Genomic DNA, 23,736 nt, shown 5'->3' with positions numbered 1-23,736 from the left:
GATATATACACATAGAATACATATATATATATATATATATTATAATATATATATATGCATTCTATGTGTCTATATCTATTCTTTCATTTCTTTATTAAAACTGTCATAGGGCTCCATTATATGTCCATTTTGCAAGCCTGCGAGAAAATCTCGCCATACGGATGCCATACGGATTGCATACGGATGCTGACATGCGCAAAATACGCAACCACACCTTGATTACGGATGACATACGGAGCACTATTTAGGGGTCTGTCATCCGTATTACGCATGTAAAATACTGACCGTATTTTGCGCAGGTTAGTGTGACTCCAGCCTAAGTCTTAAACTAACCGTAAACTGGATTAAATCTTCTGCATATATCCCAAGAGGTCCTCACGGCAACCCACTTTATCCCTTGATAGCCTGCAGTCTGACGGATCCTGACAGCTAGTGGATCCATAGGTATTAGATAATGTTTAGAGGGAAAAATTCAAACTGAGCAAAATAAGACCCACATAGAAAAGTAAAAAAAATGGATAAAAGCAAGAATTGCATTCCTCACCTGACCTTTAAGCACAAGCTTTAAGGTGAATGAAATAAAATCTGTGAATAGCTGCTTAAACCACCCAGGCCTGCAAAATAAAAATAAACATTTCTAAGAATAACAAAATATTTTATTTATTTTCTGAATATAAATGTGATAACATCTATATCTCTTACTGCTTGTCTCCATGAAGGTGTAAAATCAGTTCGTGAAAAGACAGGTAGCAGTCAGAAGTATCAGCAGCAACGCGGTTATTTCCACAAGCTGTAAAATACAAGGTCTGAAATGTAGTGCAAAATAAAGTAATGCAACAGACAAAAACTGTAGAATATAATAATAATAATAATAATAATAACAGCCACTATAGACAACTACAAAGCACAGATTAAACAAACACAGGGCTGCCACATTCGTCACCCTGTCTGCAAATTGACATTCTGGCTTGGCTTTTATCCTAAGTCATATTGCAAGGGTCATTAAAGAAGCGATATTGACTTTTAGGATCACGGTTTTCAACAGGTGGCGCTAGAGTTCTAGTTTAAAAAAAGTCCAGAAAATCCCATTGTATGATTTTTAGATAATTAATTTGCATTTTATGGCATGAAATAAGTATTTGATACAATAGAAAACAGAAAATATTTGGTACAGAAACCTTTGTTTGCAATTACAGAGGTCAGACATCTACTGTAGTTCTTTGCACATACTGCAGCAGGGATTTTGGCCCACTCCTCCATATAGATCTTCTCCTGATCTGTCAGATTTCAGGGCTGTCACTGGGCAACATTGTGTTTCAGCTCCCTCCAAAGATCTTCTATTGGGTTCAGGTCTGCAGTCTAGCTAGGCCACTCCAGGACCTTGAAATGCTTCTTACGGAGCCACTACTTAGTTGCCCTGGCTGTGTGTTTCAGCTCATTGTCATGCTGGAAGTCCCAGCCACGAACCATCTTCAATTCTCTTACTGAAGTAAGGAGGTAATTGGACAAAATCTTGTGATACATGACCCCGTCCACCCTTCCTTCAATACGGTGCAGTCATCCTGTCGTATTTGCAGAAACGCTCCCTCAAAGTATGATTTTTCCCCCACCATGCTACATGGTTGGGTTGGTGTTCTTGGAGTTGTACACATCCTACTTCTTCCTCCAATCACAGCAAGGAGAGTTGATACTAAAAAGTTCTATTTTGGTTTCATCTGGCCACATGACCTTCTCCCATGCTTCCTCTGGATCGACCGGCGTCATACACATTCCTAGACTGTGCAGGCGCGTAGCGCTTGACCAGTCTATAAAGGCTTCGGACAAAGTGACAATTGTAGCGTTATATTATAGATGCAGTGAGTGGATGGGCTGTCAAGAATTATGATGCACCCCAATAGCCCTTTCACGAGATGTCCAGGAAGGCTTCCCTAAAAAATGTTGCATTGACTGCAAGGCCTGCCCTGCTACCAAGTCATATTCACCCCAATAAGGCTAAGTGCACACGTACCGGAACTCTCACGGAAATTACCGTGAGAATTCCGGAATTCCAGTCCGCGGGAAAATCGCATTTTAAATTCCCGCGATTTTCCCGCGGAAAAACTAGCATTTTGCAAGCGTAATTAGCTTGCAAAATGCTAGCGTTTTCCAAGCGATCTGTAGCATCGCTTGGAGAACTGATTGACAGGTTGGTCACACTCGTCAAACATAGTGTTTGACGAGTGTGACCAACTTTTTACTACTGAGGCCGCCTATGCACCATCAGTAGTAAAAGATAGAATGTAAAAAAAAAAAAAAAAAAAAACGGTGTTATTCTCACCCTCCGACGTCCCGCGCATCCGTTCCCAGTAATCCTTTGCAAAAATGCCCGCAATGGCGTCCGTTCTCGCGGGATCGCGAAGTCTCGCGGTAATTCGCGATGACGACGCGCGAATGACCGCGAGACTTCGCGATCCCGCGAGAACGGACGTCATCGCGAGCATTTTCGCAAAGGACTACTGGGACCGGAGCGTGAAGAGAAGCGGGAAGGCTGCGCGGGACGTCGGAGGGTGAGAATAGCAATATTTTTTATTTTAAATTCTATTTTTTACAGGGATATGGTACCCACAGCCCGGAGGACAATCTCCTCTCCTCCGGACCGTGGGTACCATCCGCAATTGTTCTGCTTACTTTCCGCATGGTGTGCACAGCCACATGCGGGAAGTAAGCGGAACAATGCATTCCTATGGGTGCGGGATTGCCGCGATTCCGCAAATTAATGAGCATGCTGCGGTTTTTACCGCGAAGCGATTCCGCCGCGGTAAAAACCGCAGCATTAGCACAGCATTGCGGAATCCCATAGGAATGCATGGGATGCTTATTTTTCGCGTTTTCGCGGCAAAATTGCGCGGTTAAAACCGCCGCGGAAACGCGAAAAAAATGCAACGTGTGAACTCAGCCTAAGTCTTTCAACCCACATACTGGATGGGCACAGGCAAATCCACTTCACATTATTCATTTTGTACTCCCATTCTGTTTTCTTATGGATTGACTGCAAGGCTTGCCCTGCTACCAAGTCATATGCACCCCAATAACACCAATCCCCCCTTGGAAGAAACATGTAGGCGGGTCTCTTAACAAAAAATGTCCCATTAAAAGACTTGTAATGCCCATACACTAAGTGCATGGGATGACAAACATTTCCCCCTTGGGGAGTAAAATTGTTAAAAATATTTTATGGGCATCACAGACACCCTTGCCAAAAATTGGACTGGCTGCAGCAGCACAGAACCCGTTAACCCTGGTGATCTAGTGGTGGAGAATGAGGAGACATTGATAAATCATACGGAAATAAAACAAATAACTAAAAAATGTGAATCCACATATGAAAGAAAATAACAAAAGGGAGGGGTGAACACAGGTTAATAGATAAGAAGCCAGAATGTCTTCAGCGAGATATGTTTGTCCCTAGCAACAGCTCCGAGACAGGGATATAAATAAAAATATAATATAATAGGATTTCACTATTTTTATATTGGAGAGGTATACACTAGGTCATAAGAGAATGTTCCACAGATAGGAAAAATGCAAAATTTAAGAATAAATGGGAAGAATATACGCACATCTGATTTTTATGACATTTCAACCTGGAGGAGTAACATTTGTTTTGGTTTCAAATTAGTAATGGGCATCATAAAAACACCCTTGCCAAAAATTGGACTGGCTGTAGCAGCACAGAACATGTTAATCCTGGTGATCTCGTGGCGGAAAATGAGGAGACATTGATAAAGGCCTCATTAAAAACTAGGCCCAATGTTAAGGAGCGGGTCTCCTAGACTTGTAATGCCCACACACGCAGTGCATGGGCTGACAAACATTTCCCCATGGGGGGGTAAATTTTGACAAAATATACTATGGGCATCATACACACCCTTGCCAAAAATTGGACTGCCTGTAGCAGCACAGTACACGTTAACCCTGGTCTTCTGCTGGTGGAGAATGAGGAGACATAATGATAAATCATACTTAAATCAAACAAATAAATAAAAAATCTGAATCTACCTATTAACCCCTTCACCCCCAAGGGTGGTTTGCACGTTCATGACCGGGCCAATTTTTACAATTCTGACCACTGTGCCTTTATGAGGTCATAACTCTGGAACGCTTCCATGGATCCTGGTGATTCTGTCAATGTTTTCTCGTGACATATTGTACTTCATGTTGGTGGTAAAATTTCATTCAAATAACTTGCGTTTATTTGTGAGAAAAATGGAAATTTGGCGAAAATTTTGAAAATTTCGCAATTTTCCAACTTTGAATTTTTATGCCCTTAAATCACAGAGATACGGCACACAAAAAACTTGATAACTAACATTTCCCACATGTTAATTTTACATCAGCACAATTTTGGAACCAAAGTTTTTTTTTGTTAGGAAGTTATAAGGGTTAAAAGTTGACCAGCGATTTCTCATTTTTACAACACCATTTTATTTTTAGGACCACATCACATTTGAAGCCACTTTGAGGGGTCTATATGATAGAAAATACCCAAAAGTGACACCGTCCTAAAAACTGCACCCCTTAAGGTGCTCAAAAACCAAATTCAAGAAGTTTATTAACCCTTTAGGTGCGTCAGAGGAATTTTTTTGAATATTTAAAAAAAATGAACATCTAACTTTTTTTCACAAAAAAATACTTCAGGTTCAATTTTTTTTATTTTACCAAGGGTAACAGGAGAAATTGGACTGCAAAAGTTATTGTGCAATTTGTCCTGAGTACGCTGATACCTGATATGTGGGTGGGAACGACTGTTTCGGCGCATGGCAGAGCTCAGAATGGAAGGAGCGCCGTTTGACTTTTTCAATGCAAAATTGGCTGGAATTCAGATCGGACGCCATGTCACGTTTGGAGAGTCCCTGATGTACCTAAACAGTGGAAACCCCCTACAAGTGACCCCATTTTGGAAACTAGACCCCCCCAAGGAACTTATCTAGATATGTGGTGAGAACTTTGAACCCACAAGGGCTTTACAGAAGTTTATAACGTACAGCCGTACAATTAAAAAATCATATTTTTTCCACAAAAATGATCTTTTCACCCTCAATTCTTATTTTTCCAAGGGTAACAGGACCCTAAAAGATATTGTGCAATTTGTTCTGAGTACGCTGATACCCCACATGTGGGGATAAACCACTATTTGGGCGCATGGCAGAGCTCAGAAGGGAAGCAGCGCAATTTGACGTTTTTGGCTGGAATTGAGATCGGACACCATGTCGTGATTGGAAAACCCCTGATGTACCTAAACAGTGGAAACCCCCCACAAATGACACCATTTTGTAAACTAGACCCCCCAAGAAACTTATCTAGATGTGTGGTGAGCACTTTGAACCCCCCAGTGCTTCACAGAAGTTTATAACGCCCAGACGTGAAAATAAAAAAATTCGTATTTTTTCGACAAACATAATTTAGTCACCATTTTTATTAATTTCTCAAGGGTACCAGGAGAAATTGGACCCCAAAAGTTGTTGTCCAATTTGTCCTGAGTATGCTGATACCCCATATGTGGGAGAAAACTACTGTATGGGCACACGTCGGGGCTCGGAAGAGAAGTAGTGACGTTTTGGAATGCAGACTTTGATGGAATGGTCTGCGGGTGTCATGTTGCCTTTAGAGAGCCCCTAATGTACCTAAACAGTGGAAACCCCCCCAAATGACCCCATTTTGAAAACTAGACCCCCCAAGGAACTTATCTAGATGTGTGGTGAGCACTTTGAACCCCCCCAGTGCTTCACAGAAGTTTATAATGCCAAGGCATGAAAATAAAAAAATCGTATTTTTTCCACAAACATGATCAATTAGTCCCCAATTTTTTTATTTTCCCAAGGGTAACAGGAGAAATTGAACCCCAAAAGTTGGTGTCCAATTTGTCCTGAGTACGCTGACGCCCCATATGTGGGAGAAAACTACTGTATGGACACACGTCGGGGCTCGGAAGGGAAGTAGTCACGTTTTGGAATTCCAACTTTGAGGGAATGGTCTGCGGGTGTCATGTGCGTTTGGAGAGCCCCTGATGTACCTAAACTATTGAAACTCCCCACAAGTGACCCCATTTTGGACACTAGACCCCCCACGGAACTTATCTAGATGTGTCATGAGCACTTTGAACCCCCAAGTGCTTCACAGAAGTTTATAACGCTCGGACATGAAAATAAAAAAATCATTTTTTCCACAAAAATGATATTTTTGCCCCCAATTTTTTATTTTCCTAAGGGTAACAGGAGAAATTGGACCCCAAAAATTGTTTTGCAATTTGTCCTGAGTAGGCTGATACCCTACATGTGGGGGTAAAACACTGTTTGGGCGCATGGCAGAGCTTGGAAGGGAAGGAGCACCATTTGACTTTTTCAACTCAGAATTGGCTGGAATTGAGATCAGACGCCATGTTGCATTTGGAGAGCCCCTGATGTGCCCAAACAGTGGAAACCCCCAATTCTAACTCCAACCCGAACCCCAACACACCCCTAACCCTAATCTCAGCCCTAAACCTAACCCTAACCCTAACCCTAGCCCTAACCCTAATGGAAAAATGGAAATAAATACTTTTTTTTATTTTATTATTTTTCCCTAACTAAGGGGGTGATAACGGGGGGTTTGATTTACTATTTATGGCGGTTTTTATGTTTGGAGGCTGTCGCACGCTAAAAGACGCTTTTCATTGTAAAAATAGTTTTTGCATCACCACATATTGAGAGCTATAATTTTTCCGTATTTTGACCCACCGAGTCATGTGAGGTCTTATTTTTTGCGGGACGAGTTGACGTTTTTATTGGTAGCATTTTCGGGCACGTGACATTTTTTGATCGCTTTTTATTCCGATTTTTGGGACGCAGAGTGAACAAAAACCAGCGTTTCATGAATTTCTTTTGGGGGGGTGCGTTTACACCGTTCCGCGTGTGGTAAAATTGATAAAGCGGTTTTATTCTTTGGGTCAGTATGGTTACAGTGATACCTCATTTAGGTCTTTTTTTATGTTTTGTCGGTTTTATGCAATGAAAACTATTTTATATAAAAAATAATTATTTTTGCATCGCTTTATTCTGCGAGCTATAACTTTTTTATTTTTTCGCTGATGATGCTGTGTGGCAGCTCATTTTTTGCGGGACAAGATGACGTTTTCAGCGGTACCATGGATATTTATATGCGTCTTTTTGATCGCGCGATATTACACTTTTTGTTTGGCGATTTGATAATAAATCATTATTTTTTGTTTCGTTTTTTATTTTTATTTTTTAAGGGGTTCGCTAAAGGGGTTAACTAATGGGACAGTTTTATAGGGCAGGTCGTTACAGATGCGGCGATACCAAATATGTGTACTTTTATTGTTTTGGTTTTTTTTATTTCCAATAAATGGATTTATTTGGGGGAATATTTTTTTTTTTTCTAATTTATTTGGCGATTTTTTAATTATTTTAACACTTTTTTTTAATTTTTTTACTTTATTAAATAGTCCCAGGTGGGACTTCACTGTCCTGTGACAGATCACTGTGACAGATCAGCGATCTGTCACAGGCAGTGCAGAAGGCTTCCTCATGCCTGCGCTCTGCAGGCACTGAGGAAGCCAGCTTCCAGCAGACCCCCGAAGGCCCCCGTCGCCATCTTGGATTCGGGGGCCTGCAGGAAAGGAGCCCCCGGCAGCAGCGCTGCACACTGCGCTGCCGTGGGGGGCTCAGGGAAGCATGGCGGGAGCCCCCTCCCTGCCGATGCTTCCCTTTAACCCCCGGTACACCGCGATCATGTTTGATCGCGGTGTGCAAGGGGTTAACGTGTCGGGGGCTGTGATAATCAGCTGACACCCGGCCGCGATCAGCGGCGCTCACCACGTGGGCGCCGCTGATCGCGGTAGACGTACTATCCCGTCCATGGGCATAGGGGCCCGGGTCCCATGGACGGGATAGTACGTCTGATGTCAGGAAGGGGTTAAAGAAAATAACAAAAGGGAGGGGCGAACACACGTTCATAGATATGAAGCCAGAATGTGTTCAACGAGATACGTTTGTCCCTAGCAACAGGTTATGTTTTGCTGTTTTCATTCAGTGGTGTACAGAAGTCTTGCCCAATCCAGCCCTTGTTCATTTTTATGAGTCAGCCTGTCAGCATTGTCAGTTGACAGGCGGATGCGCTTATCTGTTATAATTCCACCAGCGGCACTAAAAACCGGCTCTGACTCAACGCTAGCAGCAGGACAAGCAAGGACTTCCAAGGGGTAGAGAGCCAGTTCATGCCACGTGTCCAGCTTGGATACCCAATAGTTAAAGGCACAGAGGATTCCCGGAGGTCGTTTGTACGATCTGCAAGGTACTCCCTCATCATCTTCCCAAATATTGCACTTCTTGGGACAGCACCCCTTGCCTCTGTGGCGTCACGATGGGAAGGTCTGAGAAAACTGTCCCAGAACTTTGCCATTGTTCCTCTGCCTGAGCTGGATTGTACTTCTGTCTCTCTCGCTTGTACTCCTTAGTTCTACAACAAACTCTGACGTCTGCTGCCAGCGTTCTCACATGGGAATTTTTTCAGTAATATTGCTACAAGGGCCCACTGGTACAGCAACATTTTTATAGACTTCTCTGCCTATGGAAGTAGAGATTGAAAGTTCTCCTTGTAGCGGGGGGTCTAGAAGTGTCACCAACCAGTAATGAGTGTCACCGCAAAATTTTATAATGCAAGGGTCACGGGAAACACAGCACAACATAAAGTCATCCATGCGTGCCAGACTACTAACAGGCAAGACTTCCGTGTCCTCACCAACAGGATAACTGACCATGCTGTCCTCCGCCTCATCCTCCCTATCCTCCTCCCTGTCCTCAGGCCATCCCCGCTGAATAGACGGTATGACATCTGTGCTTGTAGTACCATCTATAGAACATGAAAGTAGCTCCTGTTCTTCCTCCTCCTCATTGTCTTCCAATCCACGTTGCGACGACATGAGCCTGGGCTGAGTGTAATCACCCTGTATGGTTGCTTGCTCCATGTCCTCGTGCTCTGCCTGCAATGCATCCTCTTGAATTGTGAGCAGAGAGGTTTTCAGAATGCTGACAAGCGGGATGGTGATGCTAATTATGGTGTCATCACCGATCACCATCTTGGTGCAGTCCTCAAAGTTCTGGAGGATGGTACATATGTCTGACATCCATGTCCACTCCTGAGGTCTTATGTGTGGAGTTTGAACTGAACATCGACGGCCTTGTTGATGCTGGTATTCAACAACTGCCCTCATCTGCTCACAAATCCTTACCAACATATGCAGTGTAGAGTTCCAACACGTGGGGACATCAAACACCAGGAGGTGAGCCGGAAGCTGCAAACGCTGCTGAAGCATGGCAAGGGTGGCCGAAGCTGTAGCTGACTTTCTAAAATGGGCAGACAGACGGCGTACTTTCACTTGCAGATCCGGAAGCTCCACGTAGCTTTTTCAAAAAACGTTGAACCACAAGGTTAAGCACATGGGCCAGGCAAGGTACTTGTGTGAGCTCACCTTGCCTCAGAGCCACCACCAGATTCCAGCCATTGTCTCACCAGACCATGCCTGGCTGTAGGTTCAGCAGTGTCATTCAAATATCTGACTGCTCTTTCAGCGCTGTCCATAACTGTTCTGCACTTTGCGGTTTGTCACCTATGCAGATTAGCTTCAGCACAGCCTGTTGCCACTTGGCTGAGGCAGTGCTGCAGTGTTTCCAGGTTCTGACTGATGTGTTCATTTCAGAGATAGAGGCTGAAGAGGAGGGCATGCAGGAGCTGTAGACTGTGGGGGCAACCCTGATTGATGTAGGGCCCGCAATCTTCGGCGTGGGGAAGATGTGTTCCATCCCAAGGTCCAACTGGGTCCTGGCTTCCACTATGTTAACCCAGTGTGCCGCCAGTGAGATGTACCGTCCCTGCCCACAAGCACTTGTACAAGTGTCCATTGTTAGGTGGACTTTCCCAGTAGCAGCATTGTTTAGGGCATGGGTAATGTTGTGGGACAAATGCTGGTGTAATGCCAGTACGGCACAACAGGAGAAATACTGGCGCTTGGGGACCGAATACCTTGGGACGGCCGCCGCTATCAGGTTGCGAAAAGGTTCCGTCTCAACAAGCCTAAAAGGCATTATTTCGAGTGCAAGAAGATGAGAAATGTGCGAATTAAGTACTGCGGCCTGTGGGGCATTGGCTGCTTATTTCCACTTGTATTCCAATGACTGGGGTATAGACAACTGAAGGCTGGGCTGGGACAAGGACGTCGACGGGCTTGATGATGGTGCTGGTTGACTGTGGGCAACAACAGGTGCAGGGCCCGAGGCATCTTCACAGGCACGGTGAATTGGGGATTGGCTTGGATGCAAAACAGTGGAAGAATCAGTGTTGTCACCTGCAGACAGTGTTCCTGGAGCCTGGGGTTCGGCCCACAAAGTCGAGTGCTTTGCTGCAATGCGCCTAATCATAGGGTTATCGGAAGATTCTTTAAAAAATATCCAGACTCGGGAAGATCTAACAGTTGGAATGGCAACTTCCGTCATGTTGGTGTTACGCCTTCTGTCTGCGGCCACCACACTGCTTCTTCCTGCCTGTTGGGGTGATATGCCTCCTTCCCCATGTGTGCTGCTGTCCTCACTCTGCATGTCCTCCTGCCAGGTTGGGTCAGTCACTATGTCATCCACCACCTCGTCTTCCACATACTCACCCTGCTCCTCCTCCTGACTTTCCGGCAATTGGGTCTCATCATCGTCCACCTCTTGTGACCGTGGCTGTTCAAAGATTTGTGCATCGCTACATGGAATAACATCTTGCCTCGCTTCAAGTGAAGCGGGTGAGAGGCACGAATCTCCAAATTCAAAACTGAACAGCTCTTCGGAGTGTCCGAGTGTGGGATCAGTTGTCTCATGGTTCTCGGCATGGTGGGAGGAAGGAGGATCAGTGTGAGTAATATCCGGTCCACACTCATGGCTACTCAGACTTGATCGTGTGGAAGACTTGGTGGTGGCTAAGTGACTGGAAGCATTATTCGCTATCCAACCAACAACCATTTCACACTGCTCTGGCTTCAATAGTGGTGTTGTGCGGTCTCCTAGAAACTGAGACAGAGACAGGAAGGTTGAGCGCGAAGATGTGGGTCTTTGCTGTGGCCCACTTTCAGCTTGGCCACAGCCTCGGCCTCTGCATGCACCATCAGCATCACGACCACTTCCCTGTCCCTTGCCTTGCCCATTTTAAATGGACCACTGAAATATTTGAAAAGCTCAATACAAATGGATTTATTTGGAGAAAAATTAGATGTGATAAGTATGCCTGCAAAGCAAAGATTTTTTCACCACAGATACACCAGGCCTCAGCCTGAGATAACAGACTGTATTCCTTTTTTTTGGGGTTTGGTGTTATTTTTTGAAAATACAAAATAATGAGTAGAACAACCTAGAGCACCTAGCATTCACATGGTATGTCCATCCACCCAGCTCTCCTGCTCTCCTGCTGTCTGTCTATGAAGGACACACAGTGCATCACCCAGCTTTGCACATAGACTTGCCTCTGCACCTAGCATTCACATGGTATGCCTTTCAGCTAACCCCAGCTTACCCCAGTGTTATTTATGACCTTGTTTACTCTGGCTTGATCATATACATCTGGTCCACTCTTAATTGTCTGGCCAAGATGAGCAGAGACCACTCCTCTCTGCTTCACACCTGACTGCACTTAGTTGTACATATATTGCAGAGTACAAGTCTGCATAGACTTCAGTCTGCATTGTGATTGCTATAAGTGTGTGCTAGAAGTGTGAAGATTAATTTAAGAATTAAAACCAGAATTGAACCAGAAGGGAACTGAAGGTAACTGGACACAGTCACTGTAAACAATGTTTCTGTTTGTTTTCACTTTCACCCCAATAATCCTTCACTTTCTGCTAATTCCCCTAATCCCTACTCCTAGTAAGGAACTGTTCATCTCTTCTTCAATCCTCCCCATCCACCTCACCTCCGCCTCAAAACTGTTCCTTAACATACAATCCTCTGTCTCCAAACACAGACAGCCCCCTCATGCCCTCTCCTGCTCCCACCTGGTAACACTTTCTCTGCTCCTTCTCACTGCTGGTGATATCTCTCCAAATCATGGTCCTCCTCACCACATTCCCACAGTCATTTCTACCTCCCATCCACACTCTATCACAACCTTCCGTAACCTCTCCAACCTTATACCCATTCACCCAGCCCCCGCTTCCCCAGTCCCACTAACAGGAGCTCTGTGGAACGCTCGCTCTGTCTGCAACAAGCTTTCCTACATCCATGATCTTTTTGTTACTACCAAACTCTCCTTCCTCGCCATCACCAAAACCTGGCTCACCCCTTCTGACACAGCCTCTCCTGCTGCACTTTCGTATGGCGGCTTCCACCTTTCTCACACCCCCCGCCCCAGCAGCAAACATGGTGGAGGAGTTGGTTTTCTCCTGTCAGATACCTGCTCCTTCACCCCAATCCCACTGCCACCCTCTGTTACCCTCCCTTCCTTTGAGGTGCACTCTGTGAGCATCTACTCCCCCTCCAACCTCCAACTGGCTGTCATCTACCGCCCCCCAGGGCCAGCCACCACCTTCTTTGACCACTTCACCACCTGGTTACTTCATTTCCTTTCCGCGGACATCCCTACTATCATCATGGGCGACTTCAACATCCCCATTGACACTTCCCTCTCAGCTGCCACTAAACTTCTATCTCTCACTTCCTCCTTCGGCCTCACTCAATGGTCTTCTACAGCCACCCACAAAGATGGCCACACACTGGACCTCATCTTCACCCGCCTCTGCTCCCTATCTAACCTCTCTAACTCACCTCTTCCTCTCTCTGACCACAACCTGCTCACATTCTCTTCCCTCTTCACTCCATGTCTACAATCCCCACCCCACAAACTTTCACACCCTCGCAGGAATCTTAAACACCTTGACCTACACTCATTCTCCGAATCCCTCCTCCCGCTTACAGATATAAGTTCCTTACACAATGCGGATGACGCTGCCGCTCTATATAACACCACAATAGCTGTAGCTTTGGAATCCGCTGCCCCACTTACACATACCAAAACTCGCAAAATCAACAGACAGCCCTGGCACACCAGCCTGACCAAAGAGCTGAGGCGAGCTTCCAGGGCTGCTGAGCGCAGATGGAAAAGATCCCACTCCAACGAGCATTTCATCGCATTCAAACAGTCCCTCACTACTTTCAAGACCACACTCGCCACAGCTAAACAAACCTACTTCTCATCTCTCATATCCTCCCTGTCTCACAACCCTAAACAGTTATTCAACACCTTCAATTCTCTCCTCCGCCCCCCAGCACCTCCTCCCTCCCCACTCATCTCAGCTGAAGACTTTGCCTCATTTTTCAAGCAGAAAATTGATAACATCAGGGACAGTTTTGGTCAACAACCCCCAGAGCCCTTCCTCCCGACTTCCCAGCCCTCCACCTTCAAAACCAACTTCTCCACCATTACAGAAGATCGACTCTCCACTCTACTCTCAAGATCACATCTCACCACCTGTGCACTCGACCCGATCCCATCCCACTTCATCCCAAACCTCACCACAGTCTTCATCCCAACCCTAACCCATCTCTTCAACCTATCACTAACAACTGGTGTTTTCCCCTCAAGCTTTAAACATGCCTCCATCACACCTATCCTCAAAAAGCCCTCTCTTGACCCATCCTCTGTATCTAGCTATCGCCCTATATCACTTCTCCCATACGCCTCCAAGCTGCTGGAACAACACGTCTACCTTGAACTGTCCTCCCATCTCTCTTCTTGCTCCCTCTTCGACCGCTTACAATCTGGCTTCCGGTCACACCACTCCACTGAAACTGCCCTTACTAAGGTCACCAATGACCTCTTAACTGCCAAGAGCAAGCGACACTACTCTGTCCTCCTCCTCCTGGACCTGTCGGCTGCCTTTGACACAGTGGACCATTCCCTATTATTACAGACCCTCTCATCCCTCGGCATCACAGACTTGGCCCTCTCCTGGATCTCATCATACCTAACAGACCGGACATTCAGCGTCTCCCACTCACACACCACCTCCTCACCTCGCCCCCTATCTGTCGGAGTCCCACAAGGTTCAGTCCTAGGGCCCCTGCTGTTCTCTATTTACACCTTTGGCCTGGGACAGCTCATAGAATCTCATGGCTTTCAGTATCATCTTTATGCTGATGACACACAGATCTACATCTCTGGACCAGATATCACCTCCCTACTAACCAGAATCCCTCAATGTCTGTCCACTATTTCATCCTTCTTCTCCACTAGATATCTGAAACTCAACATGGACAAAACAGAATTCATCATCTTTCCCCCATCTCACGTGACCCCCCCTACGAACCTATCAATTACAGTAAATGACTGCCCACTCTCCCCAGTCCCACAAGCTCGCTGCCTCGGAGTAATCCTTGACGCTGATCTCTCCTTCAAACCACATATCCAAACCCTTTCCACTTCCTGCCGACTTCAACTCAAAAATATTTCACTCATCCGTTCATTCCTCACCCAAGAATCTGCAAAAACCCTAGTCCATGCCCTCATCATCTCTCGCCTTGACTACTGCAACCTCATGCTCTGCGGCCTCCCCTCAAACACTCTCGCACCCCTCCAATCTATTCTAAACTCTGCTGCCCGACTAATCCACCTGTCCCCCCGCTATTCCCCAGCTTCTCCCCTCTGTCAATCCCTTCACTGGCTCCCAATTGCCCAGAGACTCCATTACAAAACCCTAACCATGACATACAAAGCCATCCACAACTTGTCTCCTCCATACATCTGTGACCTCGTCTCCCGGTACTTTCCTGCACGCAACCTCCGATCCTCACAAGATCTCCTTCTCTACTCCCCTCTTATCTCCTCTTCCCACAATCGCATACAAGATTTCTCTCGCGCATCACCCCTACTCTGGAACTCTCTACCACAACATATCAGACTCTCACCTACCATCGAAACCTTCAAAAAGAGCCTGAAGACCCACCTCTTCCGACAAGCCTATAACCTGCAGTAACCACCGATCGACCAAACCGCTGCACGACCAGCTCTACCCTCACCTACTGTATTATCACCCATCCCTTGAAGATTGTGAGCCCTCGCGGGCAGGGTCCTCTCTCCTCCTGTACCAGTTATGACTTGTATTGTTTAAGATTATTGTACTTGTTTTTATGTATACCCCTCCTCACATGTAAAGCGCCATGGAATAAATGGCGCTATAACAATAAATAATAATAATAATAATAACAACGCTAGCTGACAGAACTATGCAACGTATGCCTGCGAAGCAAAGATTTTAACCCCACACTAAAACCAGGCCTCAGCCTGAGATAGCATAGACTGTATTATTTTTTTTATATTTTTTGGATGCAAAAGACTGCTGGATATATAGAGATATATATATAATAGATATATATACACTCACTGGCCACTTTATTAGGTACACCATGCTAGTAACGGGTTGGACCCCCTTTTGCCTTCAGAACTGCCTCAATTCTTCGTGGCAGAGATTCAAGAAGGTGCTGGAAGCATTCCTCAGAGATTTTGGACCATATTGACATGATGGCATCACACAGTTGGCGCAGATTTGTCGGCTGCACATCCCTGATGCGAATCTCCCGTTCCACCACATCCCAAAGATGCTCTATTGGATTGAGATCTGGTGACTGAGGAGGCCATTTGAGTACAGTGAACTCATTGTCATGTTCAAGAAACCAATCTGAGATGATTCGAGCTTTATGACATGGCGCATTATCCTGCTGAAAGTAGCCATCAGATGTTGGGTACATTGTGGTCATAAAGGGATGGACATGGTCAGCAACAATACTCAGGTAGGCTGTGGCGTTGCAACGATGCTCAATTGGTACCAAGGGGCCCAAAGAGTGCCAAGAAAAAATTCCCCACACCATGACACCACCACCACCAGCCTGAACCGTTGATACAAGGATGGATGGATCCATGCTTTCATGTTGTTTACGCCAAATTCTGACCCTACCATCCGAATGTCGCAGCAGAAATCGAGACTCATCAGACCAGGCAACGTTTTTCCAATCTTCTACTGTCCAATTTCGATGAGCTTGTGCAAATTGTAGCCTCAGTTTCCTGTTCTTAGCTGAGAGGAGTGGTACCCAGTGTGGTCTTCTGCTGCTGTAGCCCATCTGCCTCAAAGTTCGACGAACTGTGCGTTCAGAGATGCTCTTCTGCCTACCTTGGTTGTAACGGGTGGCAATTTGAGTCACTGTTGCCTTTCTATCAGCTCGAACCAGTCTGCCCATTCTCCTCTGACCTCTGGCATCAACAAGGCATTTCCGGCCACAGAACTGCCGCTCACTGGATTTTTTTTCTTTTTCGGACCATTCTCTGTAAACCCTAGAGATGGTTGTGCGTGAAAATCCCAGTAGATCAGCAGTTTCTGAAATACTCAGACCAGCCCTTCTGGCACCAACAATCATGCCACGTTCAAAGGCACTCAAATCACCTTTCTTCCCCATACTGATGCTCGGTTTGAACTGCAGGAGATTGTCTTGACCATGTCTACATGCCTAAATGCACTGAGTTGCCGCCATGTGATTGGCTGATTAGAAATTAAGTCTTAACACACAGTTGGACAGGTGTACCTAATAAAGTGGCCAGTGAGTGTATATATATATATATACACACACACACACACAAGAAACCGCCAGTGTATAATTGTGCAAATCAATCTCAAAGTGCTGCGTGCAAGGAGCTCATTTATCATCTAATAAAAATATTAATTCCATAATAGTGCAATTGCAAAATAAAGTGCAGCATGTTTGCCAAAATAAGAACAAGAGGACAAAAAGAGATACTCAGAGTCTCATACCACAATGGCGATGTATTTAAAAAAAAGAGAAATATATATAAAGGATAAGGGCTCAATAAAATAGATGAAATCACCGAAATTGGGTATAATAGTGGCGCGTGTATATATATATATTTCTATATATATTGTAAGGTAGCGCTCACTGAGTGTATTGGGAGACATTCACTTGGCTGCGGTATTGATGCACACAGGAACACTTTCACTTAAAACAGTCCAATGCAGTTTATTGTGCCATCATAAACCGCACCGTAAGCCATGCTATACTTCACAGGCTCACACATAGTCCATAACATTGCATAGTACACGGCTTGGATACGCTGTCACTAAACACGCTGGACCTCTTTGTACAGTTACCGTGGGTGGCCGCACGCCGTACACTTAATTAATGTCCATAGAATTTCACAGGCACCAACAGTTATATCCCCATGTCCGGGGTTACATCACAGGAGCTCCTGTTCCAGATGCCGACTCTCGGTTAGTCCTTTCTCTCAGGGAAGCGGCCGCACTGGGCTCACCGTTACGGACATTGCCTTATTCACTAGGCCACCTGACAGTGCAGATCCTCAGATGGACAGTAGCTCCCCCAATGCAGTGCCGTCACTGACTCTGCAAACACACAGGCCTCACCAGGTGCTATTCAGGGATCCGACCCTACTCCCTGGATCTCCCAACACACCAGCCTCACCAGGTCCAGGGCCTCAGCGGGTGCTATTCAGGACGTCCGTCCCCTCCTGAGACCGTCCAACACTCACGCTTCACCGGGTGCTATTCAGGGATCCGTCCCTACTCCCAGGGACTCCCAACACACCGGCCTCACCAGGTCCAAGGTCGCAGCAGGTGCTATTCAGGAAGGCAGCACACCTTCCAACACCTAGACCTTCCAGGACCTTCCACCCTGAACCATTCAGGTACACACTCTCTCCCCATGTGACCAGACCCCAGGCACATTATATGGTACATAACCACACCCACAGGTGAGGTATGGATCACATGGTCATGACCTCACTACAGGTCCTATTCCACACACAGCCACACACATACAGGCTTTACATTGGGCATTCAGACACATGCCCCTTGGTGGGTTTGTAGGTGACTGGTCCCACCCATCTCACCAAGTCACCTAGAACCTTTCCCAATACACAGCAACAAACCCTCAGCAGTATTATCTCTGCTGATTAATACATATTCCAGCTTCCATCACAGGCACCCACCCCTGTGACACATATCAGCCATTTATAATCCTGCTGCTCACCATTTTCCCATCATAACAAAGGGAATACCTCCAAGCATGTCCCGGGCAGCCCATACAGCGCCCTCTAGCTGTCACAGGGGTCACTGCATCACAATATATATATATATATAGTTATTATTTATTTTTTGAACAAATAATATATTTTTAATATTTTTTAGCACTTTTACTCTTTTATTGTCCCTGATTCTTATGTTTTTGAGATTTATTTTAATGACTTATGGATTTATATTGTTCAGGTTTTTACTGACTACTATTAATGGATTTTTTAGGGCCATTTCTGCATGAAATATCATTTTTTATATATATAAACAATATATGATAGTTGTGTTGACACCTCTAGGTAGCAGTATACAGCAAAGAGCAGCCGACAGCACAGCGGAAAAGTAGATGCAGGTTCAAAGGTTCATGGACCCAAATGAACAATAGTCCATATAAGAAATAGGAACAGCATCCGGTCCAGGTGAAAAATCGTATCAAAGATTTATTCTGCCAGTATAAAATACAATGTTTCGGCCATGTTGTGGCCTTTTTCAAGTATAACATAATAGCACATATGGTGGCCTTTTATAGTGTGGCACAGCCAATCACCATTTAGGTAACACCCATCACAAAAAATCGTACATAAAATACATACAAATACATCCATCAGATACATATATGTTCAACATCACAATTTATCTAATCAATATCAATAATGGGCATGATCATATTAGAAATATTCCAAAAACATTTCATACGTAAACATATGCCACATATATCAGAATTTGTGGATAGGCCATTGCTTTCATATAGACGTGGATACAATCTTAAAGATAGATTGGTAAGGTCAGATATTGGTTCATCAAAAGTCAACACACAAAGGACATTATGTTCTCCTAAAATGGGCAATTTCCCATGGTTGGGATGTGCCTGTTGTGGCAACATGCTAAAGGGGGATAGTTTCAATCACCCTCGAACTGCGATAAAAAATAAAATAAATTTTTGATAAAAGAAAGGTATACGTGTTCGTCGAGTTTTGTGATTTACTTGATTTTGTGCCCATGTGGGCTCATGTATATAGGAGAGACCACCATGGAGATTAGGGCTCGAATTAGTAAGCATAAGAGTACGATTAGGACTAAACTTGTGGAGTTGCCGATTCCGAAGCATTTTTTGGAGTGCAGACATTCAGTGAATCAGTTACAATTTAGAGTAATAGATGGGGTTCCTGTATTGAGACGTGGGGGTGATAGGGTAAAGATGTTGAAGAAGGAGTTGAGATGGATATCGATTCTTGATACATTGCAACCAAGGGGTTTGAACTTGGATTACAATTTACATACTTGTGTCACCTAATCTTTTGCTCTGTGTCATTATCCTTTGATGTTGGGGAATATTTGTATATGTGGCTTTTTATGGTCTGTTAATTATATTTCTGTTTGTTTTTTTGTTTATAGGTTATATATTTGAATGGAGTGGAGGACACGGGGACTGAACAGTCCTGAATGATGAAGAGGATGTTGTCCTTTAAGATTTTTTGTCGTTATTTCTTGCCTGCCATTCCCCGTGCCCTCTTTTCCTTTTTTCTTCTTTTTTCTTTTTTTACAATCATCCCCGTTTGGGTTTCGCTCCTTATATAATGTGCAATGTATGTGACTAAAGGATTCTGTAAAGTATGGAACAAGTTACTATGGATGTGGTTACTTGATTTTTAATGTTTCTTATATGTTGCTTTATATAGGAGATTTTTGGCCCATTTGTGTGGACTCATTTATTCAAGTGCGGTATTGCACTTGTTTGTGCTCTTCAGCGCAGGCGCGAGTTTGTGAGGGGGTGCCTTGCGTGACTGCGTGCTCCGGGTCGCTGCGCGTGCGCGGTCCCTCCGTTGGGCGATTCGTGTGGCTGCATCCCTTGCATGGCACTGTGCAAGCGCGGTTCTTTGTGACAGAGGCGTCACGTGACCGGACCTGTCGGGGTGGGCGGCGCGGGAGCCGTGGCGTGTTGGTGCGCGTCACTGGGTTGCGCCTCTGATACAACCTGGCTCCTGCTGATGATGTCATGTAGGTGAGAGGGAATTCTGCCTATACATGGATGTGTGAGTTCTCATATGATTGGCCTTTTGGGGTTGGCACCATTATTATGTGAATAGGGATTGGCGGTTTATACATGGATATGTATCAATGCAAGTGATTGGTGCATTATTTCCATGGATACTTTTGATGCATGACGACTATTGGTGGGTTCACTCGGGGATTGTTGTTTACGTATGAAATGTTTTTGTGATATTTCTAATATGATCATGACCATTATTGATATTGATTAGATAAATTGTGATGTTGAACACATATGTATCTGATGGATGTATTTGTATGTATTTTAGGTACGATTTTTTGCGATGGGTGTTACCTAAATGGTGATTGGCTGTGCCACACTATAAAAGGCCACCATATGTGCTACTATGTTATACTTGAAAAAGGCCACAACATGGCCGAAACGTTGTATTTTATACTAGCAGAATAAATCTTTCATACGATTTTTCACCTGGACCGGATGCTGTGCCTATTTTTTATACCTCTAGGTAGCAGTGTCTTGGTATTATTTTTTAATTATGTGTATGAATTTTTATGTGTATTCTACCACTGTAACAATAAACAATTGAAATATTGATTATTACCCTGTATATATATCTTTTTGATCTCTGATCCAGATATTGTTTTTACAGATAGGAGCTGGCACGGAGATACTACACCAAAAAATGTGTGGCCTGTATTCCAATTACACCTGGAGCTAGCTATATACGGCTAATATATCCCACAGGGAGCAGCAGCAGCACCAGAACACAGGAAGGGAATGGACCCTCTTGATGTATGCAATGCTCTATATACACACATACAATGCCTGCAGGCCTTGCACTGATGTGTATACAGCGACGTACACTACCCTGCCTGTCTAATACTGGAACTTATAAACTCCGGAATTAGTCCTTAGAAGGACTGGTGGTTTAGCTGGATGTCAGTATTTAGAATGGTAGACCCCACACTAAGAAATCTCCAATTCTGACCCTATCAAGGCAGCCGCTCTCCCTACACTCTCTCACAACAGAGCTGAATGCGTCGAGCAGGGCGGTATCCGGTCTCTTATACCTCTGATGATGCTGTTCGGCCAGCCAATCACTCCATGACCACAACTAAGATGGCTGCGGCGTTTCATAATGTGGCGCCACTGAGGGTTCAGTCGCCACAGAGGTACTGCACCTCATCCAGAGGTGTGGTATCCCACTTCCCAGGTAAGATGGAGACACCTAACAGGACTAACACCTGCACCCAACACACACCCTAGAGCAGCAGGGCACCCTGGATGGACCCCAACGGAGGAGGATCTTAACACTGCCGGGTGGTTAAGGGTGTTGGGAGGTGGGTGGAACTAGAGGGTTTAGAGCAGGAGAAGAGAGAGTTTAGTAAAGAGTCTTCCCTGAGGGGAGGAAGGGGAAGAACGTGTGTAGAGAGTCTTCCTGTAGGGGAAGAGGTGAACAGACGTGTGGAGCAGCTCCTGGTAAGGAGAAGCTGCGGGAAGGAAAGGAACAGAAGGAAGCTCCCTGAAGAGGGAAGGGATCCTAGAGGCACAGCACAGCGACCATACTGCCCGTGGTGCTCGCTCCATGCCGGCAGATGTCGAGTGGAGGGATCAGGTCGCAGAGGGGTATAGGCCCCCGAGCCTAGTGGAGATCTCATTAGACTCAACTAGCAAGCCGAAGGCAGAGGCACCTTTGGGTACCTCAGCCATGAGCCACAGTTATCTTCTCCGGAGGGAGCAAAGGAACGCAGCGAGGACGTTACCTGACAAGGTCCGCGGCTGCTGGCCTGGACACTTACTGTGAGGTGTTGGGAAGGAAGAGAAGTAGAAAAGCCAGCACAGTGAGATGGTCAGGAAAGACACATACTGAAAGAAGTACTGGAAAGGTGTTCATCTGCTGGGAAGTTTGCTGGACCTCTCACCTGGAGGACGCAGCATCAAGCGGGCATATGCGCATCAGAACTGTGAGTAAAGCTTTGGAACTGCACTCAGCTTTGTCCTCTGAATTCTTTCTGAAACACCTACTCAGCACTGCTTCATCTATCATCATCAAACACAACATCTTTACTACAACTGCTGCCCTGGGACAAAGCTCTGCCTGTGGAGAGCTATACCAACTCTGCTGCATCACCATCAGACCCAGAGGCTCTGCCCTGCAGCGCTGGTCACCTCTGACTGGAAACCACAGGTGGTGTCACGAACATTTTACAAACTCTTTATTTTTCCCCTGTAAATATTCCCTTTTATTTGACGCCCAGGGCCAAGAACCGGGTCACTGCTGCCTTGACACTGCCCCCTTTTTTTCTACATTTATTTGCTTGTTCACACTGCAGACTACAGCCAGATCATTTTAATACAACAGTGTGAAAATCCAGCAATTTAAAACGGTTTTGTCCGTCCTAGGCTTCACACCTGAGTGCGCAGAAAATTCTGGCCTTTTTGTGGTACTGTAGTATTTTTGGAGTGTCTTACAACATTTTTGTAAACCATTTTGCTGACCAAAAAATATTTAGCTGGCCAAAAAATATTTAGCTACAGTTCATATATTTATCACTGTGTTTTGTACGCCACACGCATCGCATATCGTTGCGCTAAATATTTTACAATTTTAGTACTCCAACAATTCTTTTTAGTGTCATCGCCAACTTATTGACAATTTTGGCGGGCCAAAAAAAATCCAGGCCACATATTTAATAGTGTTCTATCGCCATCAGATACCAGATCTATCTGTGTTCTACAAGTTGTGGCATTTCCGGCCTATATTAAACTGTTTTTGCTGTCTGTTACCCTAGATCTATACAGTATTTTAAGGTAAAAAAAATTAGAAAAAACTCCAGGCCACATAATTAACAGTCTGTTATCTCCATCAGACGCCTGGTCTATCTGTGCTCTACTTTTCAGGCCTACATTCCTCTTTTTTGCTGTCTGCTACCCTAGGTCTATACACTATTTTGGGGAAAAAATTAAAAAACTACAGGCCACATACTGAACAGTGTGGTATTTCTGTGACACGCCTCCTCTATCTGTGGGCTACAAAGGGTGCTTTTGAGGCTTCCATTCACTTTTTTTTGCTGTGTGTTACCCTACCTCTAAACACTATTTTACTATTTTGGGGTAAAAAATTAAAAAATACAGGCCACATATTGAACAGTCTGGTATCGCTGTCAGACGCCTGATCTATTTGTGGCCTACAAATTGTGGCAACTCAGGCCTACATTCCACTGTATTTGCTGTCTGTTATCCTAGGTCTATAAAGTATTTTTGGGGAAAAAATAAAAACACAGGCCACATATTGAGCAGTGTGGTATCTCGGTAAAAATACTTCTGTTTCAAGTTGTTATGGCTGCTTCATAACTGTGTCTTAAATGCAACTACTACCACCATCGTCATCTTTTGCCTACAGGCAGTCACTTCGCAGATAGAAAGTCTAGGGAGCAAAGGGTGAATGCTTGGGCGGTGTTGTAGTCTGTCTCTGGATTACGAAGGCAAAATATTCTAGATTAAATCATAACTGGAAGATCCAGAGCAAGAGCAGGTGGAAGAGTACGGGGCTAGGACTCGCAACTAC

At 45.0% G+C, this 23,736-nt stretch overlaps 1 pseudogene; it reads right to left on the bottom strand.

The window, feature by feature from the left end:
* Window positions 1–23,736, bottom strand: part of LOC141090222 (cholesteryl ester transfer protein-like) — a 73,814-nt pseudogene that overhangs the window by 19,016 nt on the left and 31,062 nt on the right.

This window comes from Dendrobates tinctorius, unplaced genomic scaffold (assembly GCF_039654945.1).
Source record: "Dendrobates tinctorius isolate UK_male_01 unplaced genomic scaffold, ASM3965494v1 ptg000048l, whole genome shotgun sequence".
Classification (NCBI taxonomy): domain Eukaryota; kingdom Metazoa; phylum Chordata; class Amphibia; order Anura; family Dendrobatidae; genus Dendrobates; species Dendrobates tinctorius.
This window is presented reverse-complemented; position numbering and strand designations above follow the sequence as displayed.